The 14,379-nt window shown below is 45.5% G+C and overlaps 1 protein-coding gene across 2 annotated transcripts in view; it reads right to left on the reverse strand.

The window, feature by feature from the left end:
- The window catches only part of ATP2B1 (ATPase plasma membrane Ca2+ transporting 1), a 226,354-nt gene that overhangs the window by 143,697 nt on the left and 68,278 nt on the right, over window positions 1–14,379 (reverse strand). The gene's annotated exons all lie outside the window — the stretch shown is intronic.

Below are 14,379 nucleotides of genomic sequence, written 5' to 3' on the forward strand. Positions count from 1 at the left end.
TAGGGCCAGGACACGGAAGAAAGAAGACACCAGAGCACCGACGCTGGTTGCCATTTGGTGAAACGCTGTTTCCAAAGGGAAAAACTGCCTTTAAAAGGTAGAAGTACATAAGTATTGCCATACTGTGACAGAGCAAAGGTCCATCGAGCCCAGCATCCTGTTTCCACAGTGGCCAATCCAGGTCACAAATACCTGCAAGATCCCAAAAAAGTACAAAACATTTTTATACTGCTTATCCAAGAAATAGTGGATTTTCCCCAAGTCCAACTTAATAATAGTCTATGGACTTTTCCTTTAGGAAGCCGTCCAAACCTTTTTAAAACACTGCTAAGCTAACCACCTTTACCACATTCTCTGGCAACGAATTCCAGATTTTAATTACACGTTGAGTGAAGAAAAGGTTTCTCCGATTAGTTTTAAATTTACTACATTGTAGCTTCATCGCATGCCCCTAGTCCTAGTATTTTTAGAAAGCGTGAACAGACGCTTGTACATTTGCCTCTGGCTTTAAATGGATTGGAAATTTCTTGTTTATCAAATTACAGTGATTCTTTAATTAGGTAGTCCCTGGGTTATCCAATTAAATATTTGTCATAGGAGAAATGACAATGATTGACGACAGCAAGTCGGTTAAACCTAAATCCAGAAAACACAAAATTTATTTGTAATGATGGTAGCAATAGGTCCATTATGACATCAGTACCTAGATCTGATGTCATAATTTGCAAATATGCAGACACTGGGCATAGGTCTGGATTCTGTCACAATACAGGCTGCTCACGCTATATGATACAGATGTTCAAATATTTGAAAGGTATTAATCTGCAAACGAACCTTTTCCGGAGAGGGGAAGGCGGTAGAACTAGAGGACATGAAATGAGATTGAAGGGGGCAGACTCAAGAAAAATGTCAGGAAGTATTTTTTCATGGAGAGAGTGGTGGATGCTGGAATGTCCTCCCGCGGGAGGTGGTGGAGAGGAAACGGTAACGGAATTCAAACATGCGGGGATAAAACATAAAGGAATCCTCCTCAGAAGGAAGGGATCCCCAGAAGCTTAGCCGGTGGTGGGAGGCAGGGCTGGTGGTTGGGCGGTGGGGATAGTGCTGGGCAGACTTATACGGTCTGTGCCAGAGCCAGTGGTGGGAGGCGGGATAGTGCTGGGCAGAACTTATACGGTCCGTGCCAGAGCGGTGGTGGGAGGTAGGGATAGTGCTGGGCAGAGTTATACGGTCTGTGCCCTGAAAAAGACAGGTACAAATCAAGGTAAGGTATACACAAAAAATGACACATGTGAGTTTATCTTGTTGGGCAGACTGGTGGACCGTGCAGGTCTTTTTTTCTGCTGTCATCTACTATGTTACATCAAATTATTTTCTTTAATTTCGCCTTATGAAAAATAGAAACTGTTTAAGGAGCATTTGACTCCCGATGTACAAGCCACGAATCTTTCCCACTGGTTATTGCAACATTGTCTATTTGTGCATCTCTGGAAGGTTTCTCTCCACATTACAATTAAAAAACAAAAAGTGGCCAAACTTGTGCTGAGAGACAGAAGACGGGGGGGGGGGGGGGGGGGGGGGGGAGATAAGCACTCCCCATTTTTGGAAAAGAACTTCATTGGTTCTGAATTTGGGCCCATATTACTTGTAAAACTTATTACCGTATTTTTCGGACTCTAAGACGCACGGACCATAAGACGCACCTAGGCTTTAGAGGAGGGAATAGGAAAAATTGTTTTTTTCTTTTCCCAACTTCTAAACCTAGGTGCTCCGGTGCATCTTGTCCAAATCCCTCCCGCCCCCGGCCCCTGTCACCACTTCTCCCTACTCACGCGATCTTCCCTGTGGTCTAGTGACGTCGGGGCCGGAAAGAGCCCCCTCTTTCTGCCCAGCGCGCTGCTCTCCATCATCCTGTAGCATTGCTGCCTGACGGTCTTGGCGAGATTCAAAATGGCCGCGAGAAATGAAGTTCCGGCAGCATTTTGAATCTCACGAGACCGTCAGGCTGCATACAGGAGGACGGAGAGCAGCACGCTGGGCAGGAAAGAGGAGGCCTCCTTCCTGCCCGACGTCACTAGACCACCAGGGAAGAACGCGTGAGTAGGGAGAAGTGGTGACAGGGCCGGGGGGGAGGGGGGAGGAGGTAACCCTGACGGCGATCCGGAACTCGGAGGGCGGGCGGCCTGCCAGCCCAGCCAGCCAAATCTACCTTCGGACTATAAGACGCACCCCCATTTCCTCCCAAATTTTTGGGGGAAAAAGTGCGTCTTATAGTCCGAAAAATACGGTATCTCTAACCTTTAAATTCCTCATGGACAAGCTCCATCTTATTTATTGACACTGGTGATACCATATCTTTCAGGACGATGTACAAGATCTTCTAGATTGTATGCCCTGCAGTTTCCATCCCCCAAAACCCGTTTGGCAGGAAAACACATTCAATAAAATTATGAGTCATAGTTCTGCTTATCACTGAAATTCTCATTCCAGATGTGACCAGAGAAATAGCTAATACGTGGCATTCAGACACTTTTAACAGGTTTACATAATACTTAAGAAATGTTATAAATTTATAAAAAAAATGTTCCCCTCTAACCAATCTTGTCTACTTAGTTTAACTCAGCAATAACACTATGGAACTATAGTATTTATAATATAATATTATGGGAACTTATTTCTTTGTTTTTATTCCGAAGTCTATCAATGTAATAACATCTATTCTGCAATACATTTATTTTTTTAAATACAAATAGATTAAAATAATGGTTTAGATCTTGCTCCTAAATAAATAGATGGTGATATAAATGGATATCAAAACTGTTGCAAATATATCTCTATATATATTTCCAGAAAACAGATGCCTCAAGCCAAAAATTGGAGAGTAGATGCTAAAAAGCACAGTACAGAGGCGTTCCTGTAGCATCAAGTACACGTGTTTTGGCAGTGGGGGAAGGTGAGAAATGGGTGCAGTGTGTGAATGGGCCAACCGAGTTGCAGTGTGCGAGTGGGTGTCACGGATGAGCAAGTGACCGACCGAGTGCAGTGTGCGATGTGGGCGTAACGGCCGAGCGAGTGCTCCGACCAAGTGCATGTGTGAGTGGGTTGTAATGGATGAGTGACTGGAGGAGTGGCCTAATGGTTAGTGCAGCATACTCTGATCCTGGTAACCTGGGTTCAATTCCCACTGCAGCTCCTTGTGACCTTGAAGTCACTTAGCAAAAAAACTTAGATTGTGAGCCCTCTAGGGACAGAGCAGTACCTCCATATAAAGCGTACAGCACTGCGTACATCTAGTAGTGCTGTAAAATGATTAGTTGTACCAGCTTATGAAAGAGGAGGTGAAGAGATAAGCATATCTCAGATTGTGTCCGAGGGATCTGAAGATAGCAAAACAATGTGACAAGGCAATGGCCATGGCCAGAAGGATGCCAGGAGAGCGAGAGAACCAATGAAGAAAGGAGGTGTTGATGCCCACGTACAAGTCGGTGAGGCCCCACATGGATAAGAAAGAGTAGAAGTAAAAAATCAATGATTTACTTGTTCCAAAATTACAAAGACTGGGGGGGGGGGGGACTTGATATATGAATACTTTTAAACAAAAAGGAGGAAATATTTCACTCAACGAATAGTTAAGCTCTGGAACTCTTTGCCAGAGGATGTAGTAACAGGTAGCATATCTGGTTTTAAAAAAAAAGTTTGGACAAATTCCTGGAGGAAAAGTCCATAGTCTGCTATTGAGAAAGACATGGGGAAGCAACTGCTGTCCTGGGATTTGTAGTATGGAATGTTGCTAAAATTTGGGTTTCTGCCAGGTTCTTGTGACCTGGCTTGGCCACTGGAAAACAGGACACTGGGCTAGATGGACCAATGGTCTGACCCCAGTATGACTGCTCTTATGTTCTTATGGATAAGTGAGTGACTAGCAGGGTGCATTGTGGCTAGCGTTTTGTGAGTAAGAAACTCAAGTGCAGTATTTCAAGTTTGTGATCATATAAGTTTGGGTGTGATGTCTGTAAATGCTTGAGTGGGTTGTGTGAATTGGTACATGTTTCAACGTAATTTGCTCCCCCCCCCCTTGTCACCTTCTTTCCCCCCCCCCCTCATTCCTCTCCTATCTACCAGCCAAGTCCTTTATCTACTACTTCCCCAATCAGCCATCTTTTTCCCTCTTCCCAATCAATGTCCCCTCCCCTCAATCAAGTGCTTCCCGTTCCCCCATCAGGAAACCAATACTCCTCCCTTCCCCATCAAGTGTCACAACTTTATTCCCTTCATACATATCTCTGAAGATATAAGAGTGCTGTTTGCATTTTGTAAGATTTTGAGCACATTATTTTTAAAAATACATAAAATTTGGAGGCTGTGGAGGTTTTTGTCTAATGAAGAGTTTAAGGCATGGTAGATGCTTTCATCAGCAAAAATGTAAGTACCATGGGCTCTTCTGTGTTCTTTTTTTCTCTAATATAGATTTCTATAAAATAAGTTTTCTACATTTTGTTTGTGAGTGTTCTAATTTTTCCTGTGGGTTTTGAAATTACACACTGTAAAATAAACAGAATTATTAATAACCATAGCTTAATATATGCCCAGAACTTAACATATACAAGCTTTATGAAAAAACTAGTAAAAAAGCCCCGTTTCTGATGCAAATGAAACGGGGGCTAGCAATGTTTTCTTCTGTGTGCATGTGGGAGTGTGTGTGTCCCTGCCCTCTGGCCTCTCTCCCCTCCCCCCTCTGAGTCCTTCACTGTTACAGAGCCAGCAATTTGATTTCATGCTCTGCTGTTTTCCTTCACTGACTGTGTTACAGAGAGGGCGGGGCAGACACTCATAGGGAAACCGGATATCTCGCCCCCTTCACACTTCCGGCTGGAGGCTTCATAGAACGTTGGTGTTGCCTTTTATATAGAGAGATGGTGTTGCCTTTTATATAGAGAGATAGTAAAAAAGCCCCGTTTGTGATGCAAATGAAATGGGGGCTAGCAATGTTTTCTTCTGTGTGCATGTGGGAGTGTGTGTGTCCCTGCCCTCTGGCCTCTCTCCCCTCCCCCCTCTGAGTCCTTCACTGTTACAGAGCCAGCGATTTGATTTCGTGCTCTGCTGTTTTCCTTCACTGACTGTGTTACAGAGAGGGCGGGGCAGACACTCATAGGGAAACCGGATATCTCGCCCCCTTCACACTTCCGGCTGGAGGCTTCATAGAACGTTGGTGTTGCCTTTTATATAGAGAGATGGTGTTGCCTTTTATATAGAGAGATAGTAAAAAAGCCCCGTTTCTGATGCAAATGAAACGGGGGCTAGCAATGTTTTCTTCTGTGTGCATGTAGGAGTGTGTGTGTCCCTGCCCTCTGGCCTCTCTCCCCTCCCCCCTCTGAGTCCTTCACTGTTACAGAGCCAGCGATTTGATTTCGTGCTCTGCTGTTTTCCTTCACTGACTATGTTACAGAGAGGGCGGGGCAGACACTCATAGGGAAACCGGATCTCTCACCCCCTTCACACTTCCAGCTGAAGGCTTCATAGAACGTTGGTGTTGCCTTTTATATAGAGAGATTGAAAAAGTACTCTTAACAAAAAAGGTGATTCACTGAAATCTTTTAATTTAATAAAACCACTGAATAATTTATAGCAAACTTGAAACTGTGTTTCTATATATTCATTAAATTATATATTGGGGCAATTTATTCCTTTTGATATCACTGTATTCAAAACGACTGTATAATCATTTCCACCATCTCTCTATATAAAAAGCAACACCAACGTTCTATGAAGCCTCCAGCCGGAAGTGTGAAGGGGGCGAGATATCCGGTTTCCCTATGAGTGTCTGCCCCGCCCTCTCTGTAACACAGTCAGTGAAGGAAAACAGCAGAGCACGAAATCAAATCGCTGGCTCTGTAACAGTGAAGGACTCGGAGGGGGGAGGGGAGAGAGGCCAGAGGGCAGGGACACACACACTCCCACATGCACACAGAAGAAAACATTGCTAGCCCCCGTTTCATTTGCATCAGAAACGGGGCTTTTTTACTAGTTATTAATAAACCAATCAAAAAAAACCCCTGCATTTATCTGCTCTTCAGTCACATTTCGTTTCTTCATTTTAAATTTTAAATAAATATTTAAACATGTTGAGTCACAAGGTTCCCTTGATAAACGCATAGAAGGTGCTGAAATGTTGGCATCAGGACTTGATTTGATTGATAACTCATTGATAACAGATAAATCTCAAATTCTTTTGAACGGCTTATTAAAAAAATTGGGGACTAATCGATTGAATTCCAAACGGCAGGTGTATATGATCCAAATAGAATAAAGTATGATATCCAACATACAATTTAATAAATATATTGAAAAGTTTTGAGTTTGCTATAAAATTATTTGGTGGCTTTATTAAACTGTTGAAATATTTCAATGAACCATCATCTCTGTTAAGAGTTTTGGGTTTATAGTGATTGACGTGGTCTCTCTATTTTCATATTAAAAGTGCTCCATAAACTGATCAAACATATAAACGGCGAGTGACCGACTCACTCGCAAATGCGCAGTAGAGACTTCCCTCTCTGTCCCGCCCCCGCGTCAATATGTGATGACGAGGGCGGGACAGAGAGGGAAACTGCGCCGCCGAGGTTGATACCGCTCCCCCCCCACCCGCGGTCTCCGCTACCGTTACCCCCCCCCCACACACACACACACCCGGCCCAGGCCCTCTCTCCGCTACTAAACGTACACATCCATTGCCTGTGTCCCGCCCTCGCTGACGTTACGTCACAGGAGGGCGGGACACAGGCAGAGAATCAAACATATAAACGGTGAGTGACCGACTCACTCGCAAATGCGCAGTAGAGACTTCCCTCTCTGTCCCGCCCCCGCGTCAATACGTGATGATGAGGGCGGGACAGAGAGGGAAACTGCGCCGCCGAGGTTGATACCGCTCCCCCCCCACCCGCGGTCTCCGCTACCGTTACCCCCACACACACACACACACACCCACACCCAGCCCGGGCCCTCTCTCCGCTACTAAACTTACACATCCATTGCCTGTGTCCCGCCCTCGCTGACGTTACGTCACAGGAGGGCGGGACACAGGCAGAGAAGGAAGGGTCGACGGCAGCTCAGCTGATGTGGGTGCTGCGTTCCGGCGAATGGATGTGTAAGTTTAGTAGCGGAGAGAGAGAGGGCCCGGGCCGGGTGGAGGGATGGCGGCGGCGGCGACTCCGGGGGGGGGGGGGGGAACGGTAGCAGTGGCGACCTCAGGGGGGGAGGGGGAAGGAAGGAAGGAAAACCCCAATACCAGCCCGTTTTTACGGCCTCAACGGCTAGTAAAAACATAAACGAAAGGTCTATATACATGAAAAAAAAAAAAAAAAAGCAAAAATCACTTATGAGAAAGCACTATAGTATACAATGACAATGGTCAGTACAACCAATATGGCTAAACATAAAATCAATGGTATATATAAAGTAAACCAAGTGTGAATATTGAAGTAACTATCACCAATGGCAACAGACGAGTTAAAGAATATCCAGGTGACAGGTACCATACTAGGTCTAACAACTGGTGGCCAAATGAGTGATGACCACACCAATCTATAAGTGAAATATCAATAGGTCATGGAGATTGTATCATATGCTCGCCTGGTAGTTGAGTTAGCAAAATTGGCACACACATATACAAAAACAAAAAAAAAAGGCAAAGATCTGCCACAGAAATAGTGAACCAAAAGAAAAAATATTTTATTGTAATATACTATCCGGCTTATTTTCGAAAGAGAAAGAGGCCCATGTTTTGACCCAAATCGGGAGATGGGCGTCTTTCTCCCATGGGCGGCCAAATTGGTATAATGAAAAGCCGATTTTGGGTGTCTTCAACAGCAGTCTGTCGCGGAAACGGCCAAAGTTGACGGGGGCGTGTCGGAGGCGTGGTGAAGGCGGGACGGGGGCGTGTTTATCGGCCGAGGAGAGATGGGCGTCCTCAGCCGATAATTGAAAAAAGGAAGGCGTTTTTAGCGCGAATTTGGGTCACTTTTTTGGACCCTTTTTTTTCACGAACAAGTCCCACAAAAGTGTCCTAAATGACCAGTTGACCACCGGAGGGAATCGGGGATGACCACACCTGACTCCCCCAGTGGTCACTAACCCCCTCCCACCCCCAAAAAACAACTTTAACAACTTTTTTCCAGCCTGTATGCCAGCCTCAAATGTCATACCCAGCTCCATCACAGCAGTATGCAGGTGCCTGGAGCAGTTTGTTAGTGGGTGCAGTGGACTTAAGCCAGGTGGACCCAGGCCCCCCCCCCCCCCACCTGTTACACTTGTGGTGGTAAATGGGAGCCCTCCAGACCACCCCCAAGGCCCACTGCACCCACATCTAGGTGCCCCCCTTCAGCCATAAGTGCTATGGTAATGGTGTAGAGTTGTGAGGAGTGGGTTTTGGGGGGGATTTGGGGGGCTCAGCACCCAAGGGAAGAGAGCTATGGACTTCAGAGGTAGTTAACTTTTTTTTTTAATTGTTACAAATGCTCCCTAGGTTGCCCGGTTGGTGTCCTGGCATGTGAGGGGGACCAGTGCACTACGAATCCTGGCCCCTCCCACGACCCAATGCTTTGGATTTGTTCGTTTTTGAGCTGGGCGCCTTCGGTTTCCATTATCGCTGAAAACCGATACCGCCCAGCTCGGATCCGCACAAATCCGATGTATTTGGCTGGCACAAACCATATTATCGGAAAAAGGATGGACGCCCATTTTTTTTCCAAAATACGGTTTGTCCCGCCCCTTCACGTACCCGTTCTCAGAGACAGACGCCCATGGAGATGGGCGTTCGATTATGCCCCTCCATGTGATATGTTTTATTTATTATGTATTTTTATTTTGTAGTTTTTTTGACCCCTGACGCAGCCTGAAACGTGGCCACGTCGGGTAACCTTGTAATAAACCACTTCTGTTACCCTCTTCTATTTTTTTTTGTCTTTTTTGATCTGCTTTTTTTCTTTTGGTTCACACACACACTATTTATTATACTGCATTAAGCAATCACAAGTGCAGGGTGGTCATTCAAGGGGTAGATGAGAATGTAGTATCTTCACTGACAATTTTCTATTAAGAGGAAAGCTTCAATTCCTTCCCACCACAGCATAAACCTCTAAATGAATACACAATGTTCAGGACTTGAAGTCAACTTTAATTAATAAAGCACTGCTTACTAATGACCTCCTTAAGAGACAATCAAGCATTACATTAGAAGCATCATCTCCATTATTGATTGTTCTAACGCAATTCATATTCAGATGCGTCAGTTTTACTGTGGTGACATTATTGCTTCTATCCTCCAACATATGCTTATTACTGTGTTTCATTTGTATTGTGCTGACATCGTGAATATCTCTATATATAAAAGGCACCACCAACGTTCTAAATGAAGCCTCCAGCCGGAAGTGTGAAGGGGAAGAGATATCCGGTTTCCCCATGAGTGTCTGCCCCGCCCTCGCTCTCTCTGTAACACAAACAGTGAAGGAAAACACAGCAAAGCACGAAATTAAATCGCTCTCTCTGTAACAGTGAAGGACTCAGATGGGGGAGGGGAGAGAGGGCAGAAGCCCTCACTATCTCTGTAACACAAACACAGCACAGCAGGAAACTTAACACTGAAGGACTCGACTCCAAGGGGGGAGGGGACAGACAGCACAGGGGAAGGGAGAAATGGCAGAGGGCAGGGACACACACACTCCCACATGCACACAGAAGAAAACCTTGCTAGCCCCCGTTTCATTTGCATCAGAAACGGGGCTTTTTTTTACTAGTCATCTATGTTACACGAAAATGCTTTCCATGCTTCCTATTATGATGTATCATTTGTACTCAGCTGCCATTTATATTCTCATTATATGAATTTCTACTGTGCACTTTTTCCTATTTCTAGGATTCAATGGGCCAACTCCAAGTTCATCTTATTGACTGTATTTATACTTATGTTTGATCATTTCATTTTTTTTTTTAAATAAAATTGTAAGATTTATGCCAAGCTGTGCCTGCTATACACTGCCTTGCGAGAATCTCTTCATTTAAGGTGGTTAATAAACCCAAACAAAATACAGAACTGAAATTAGTCAGAGTATATAAGTAGTATTTGTAGGATATTAAAAGAGTGCTCATTAACAAGCCAACTCAGATAAATAATTGAAAAAAAAGAATAGAAAAGGTGACAAAACTGCAGTCTACACGTTATAATGGTGTGAAGGAAAAGCCTACAGCTATAGGCTAGAATACAGAATTAAAAAGCCAGCGAAACAAGTGTTCCAATCCTAATAATGTTTATTCAGACTGAACCTTCCTTGGCCTCAGCAGTAGTCCTCCATGGACAGAGAAATACCTAGCATACCCGAATGGAACCTGCCTTGAGTGTCTGCCAAAAAGGCATGAGCTAAATCTGAATAATGCTAAATCTCCCAGTGAACTTGTGTTTCAGGTCTGCAGTTTCAGAGCCCTAGGAATGCTTCTGACAACAGAAAATAGTGGATTTGATTCCTAGGCTACACATGCAAGAAGGGCGAACATAAATGTAAACACAAATACATGTATACTAGAAGTTAGCCAAATTTTGGTTTTGGCACTGAAACAGGCCCCAAATTGGGCATTTTCGGCTGAAAGCGAAACTCCTCATCCCCCGTCCCCCAGGCCTGCTTGAAGCCCTGGTGGTCTACTGTCCTCTTCTGGGGCAGAACGAATCCCACTTGTTCTTGCCCAGTGCCACTGCTCTATAACAATAGCTACTGAGATAGAATTGGCTGGTACCACCTGCAACAGAGACTGGAACCAACACACAGGCAGGAGGAGCCTGTGTGTTTGTATTGCATCCTCCGATCAACAAGTGTAATGAAGTTGGGGTTAGTGTATGATAGTAAAGCTAAAGACGAGAAACACTACCCCTTCTCTCTCCCCCACCCCAGAGAGCTCATTCTAATGCTGTTTCTGCTAAGCCCAGTTCCTCCCGAGCTCTCTTGCGGATGAAATCACGCACCAGCCAATAATGAAAGAGCGGGGATAGTGCTGGGCAGACTTATACGGTCTGTGCCAGAGCTGAAGGTGGGAGGCGGGGATAGTGCTGGGCAGACTTGTACGGTCTGTGCCCTGAAAAAGACAGGTACAAATCAAGGTAAGGTATACACAAAAAAGTGGCACATTTCTTGGGCAGACTGGATGGACCGTGCAGGTCTTTTTCTGCCGTCATCTACTATGTTACTATAGTAACATAGTAGATGACGGCAGAAAAAGACCTGCACGGTCCATCCAGTCTGCCCAACAAGACAACTCATGTGTGCTACTTTTTGTGTATACCCTACTTTGATTTGTACCTATGCTCTTCATGGCACAGATCGTATAAGTCTGCCCAGCACTATCCCCGCCTCCCAACCACCGGCTCTGGCACAGACCGTATAAGTCTGCCCAGCACTATCCCCGCATCCCAACCACCAGCCCCGCCTCCCAACCACCAGCTCTGGCACAGGCTGTATAAGTCTGCCCAGCACTATCCCCGCCTCCCAACCACCGGCTCTGGCACAGACCGTATAAGTCTGCCCAGCACTATCCCCGCCTCCCAACCACCGGCTCTGGCACAGACCGTATAAGTCTGCCCAGCACTATCCCCGCCTCCCAACCACCGGCTCTGGCACAGACCGTATAAGTCTGCCCAGCACTATCCCCGCCTCCCAACCACCGGCTCTGGCACAGACCATATAAGTCTGCCCAGCACTATCCCCGCCTCCCAACCACCGGCTCTGGCACAGACCGTATAAGTCTGCCCAGCACTATCCCTGCCTCCAGGCAGGAGTCTCATGCGCAGGCTGGTTCTACTGGGATCTCCTGCAGCAGTCTTGCAAGGCCTGCCACAGGAGGTCTCAGCATTCATTTCTACTGGAATGGGCCAGGTGCAGGGGCGAGTGGGGAGGCTCCTGCGCCCACTACCCACCGATGAGGTACGCCCAGGAGGGGACTGCAGCCAGTGGGGGTGAGCAAATTTGTTTTTGGTTTGTACCGAAACTGAGTGGCCAATTTCAATTACAGATTTGGTTTCAGCAGAAATCATAGAGTCTAGTTTCAGTTATACATACACACACACACACACACACACACACATACCCCTACATACACACAGGAGTGTTCTATATCAAACAGCAATGTATAAGATACATTTATACATTTACACACATTTAATTCTTTTCTACTTTGCTCAAAAATATTTTGGCACAGAAGAATAATGCAAAAGTAAACTGAAGAGGTTTAATCCAATTTGAGTAAGCTATTTTCATGCACACGTTAACCAGATGAATCTATAAAGTTTAACAACAGGCAGGGCTAAGGGCTCAAACAGAGAACCGATTTTCAACTATTTCTGAGACAGTAAAACAGAGCACCACACTAGCCTTGAAGCATAAAGAATGAAGGTATCTGTTTTGGGGAAAATCAAATACACTGCAGGAGACAAAGGAGTCAGTGAAATAACCCTTAACTGACCAGGAAGCAGTGTTGCCAGGTGGAAAATTTTTTTCCCACCCAATCCAGCATAAAAACCGCCCAAAACCCGCCCAAACTCAAACCCCGCCCCTGACACCCCCATCCCCGCGTCATCACCCCGCCCCCGCCGTCACCGGCCCCGCCTCCCCCATCACTGGCCCCGCCTCCCCGTCATCGCCCCCGCCTCCCACGTCACTAACCCCGCCCAAAACATCACTAACCCCGCCCAAACAGTCACTAACCCCGCCCCCCGCGGCCGAAAAAGCCGCCCAAAAAACCGCCCTGTAGCCCAAAAAGCAGCCCAAAAAACCGCAACCCGCCGCGGGCAAAAATTTCCCGCGGCGGGTTGTGGAAAACCGCCCAATTGGGCGGGAAAACCGCCCATCTGGCAACCCTGCCAGGAAGGTTGGTACTCCCCCAATTAACTTGTTCATTGCAAGGGAACAAGCTGTACTACCTAGTTCAACAATAGAAACAAGCTTTGTTAAAGTAGGAGGTTCATATCTTATCTGTCAATCAACATCAAAGCAGGCAGATAAACAGGATGTAGCCAAATAGTTAATCTTTCCTGAAACTGATTTAAAAAAAAAAGTGTGAAATAGGGAACAGTTAGGAACCTGAATTAGTGGTAAATAGAACAAAAAAAGAAAAGAAAGACTTTGCATGCAAGGTATAATATTAAAAGGAAAGAATATTCAGAGCTAGCTTTCGTGCATATCTTGTAGACCTCCACTACCAAACTTAAATTAGCTATCCCTATATTTGCCAAAGCTGACATATTCCAATTAATGAATTCCAGCATTTTTCTACCTTTGTTGTCTGAGCGTTTTATTTTTCCATATACTTTGGTCCCAGTGTCTTTATTCTGCTTTTCCCTGTATTCTTTCTAATTTTCCTGCCAGGATCTGCTGTCCATTTCACATTTCTTCTCTCTCCTTGCTGATCATCCATCTTGTCCCTCTGTCTCCCCCTCCTCAGTTCGGTATCTCCCTCCCTCCACTGGTGCAGCATCTCCGCCACCCCAGTCTGGTCTGACTCCCCTCCCCCAAACCCCAGGTGAACAGCATCATCTCCCAATCCCATCTCTCTACTTCTCCCTATAGTAAAAGGCTACCAGAAGGAAACAAAGTATTTAAGCAAGTAAATAGTCATCAGTTATGATAAACTAAATAGTAAACTGGCTAAAAGAGGCAAATGGACAAACCATTTAAAACTAACACACACACAGTCTCCCTGAAAAAAAAAATGCTGTCCTTGGATTTTCAGGGCTTAAATAAAATTTTTTCCTCATGTTCTTTGGGGCTTACAGATCAACTGGAATTAAGGTAAGACCCAAGTCTTCATTCACAAATCCCTGGGATTTCTCTTATTTCATCTCTTCTCCCAATTTACTTTAATACAGGCATTGTAAACAGTCCTCAGCTAGGGTCAATGCAGGAAAGATGATTAACACCTCTCCCCCACCCCCCCCCCCAACCCCAACCGTGAAATGCTACCTTCAAAACCAACGCAGACAACCTGATGCACAAAAGTTCTGAGCTGGGATTCAAACCTAGGTTCATATCTACATGACAGCATCTACTGAGCCACCAGGCTGGCAAAATTACCATTTACACTCAACAAAAAGTCATCTCATGGGTAAGTCGAGGGCAGTTCGGGGACTAAAAATGGGCAAAACTTGTGTGACCCATGGATAAGCCAAACCTATAAACAAAAAAGAATGACGCACACACACACACCCTACCACACAACATGCCCCCTCTGCTTCCCCCTCCCCCTCGATCCACCATGCTCTCTCTACTGCGCCCCTCAAACATCTTTTTCATTGGTCCCCACTGTTTACCTTCAAATCTCTGCTCCTATACAGCACCAACAATA

The sequence above is a fragment of the Microcaecilia unicolor genome, chromosome 9, assembly GCF_901765095.1.
Source record: "Microcaecilia unicolor chromosome 9, aMicUni1.1, whole genome shotgun sequence".
NCBI classification, from domain to species: Eukaryota; Metazoa; Chordata; class Amphibia; order Gymnophiona; family Siphonopidae; genus Microcaecilia; species Microcaecilia unicolor.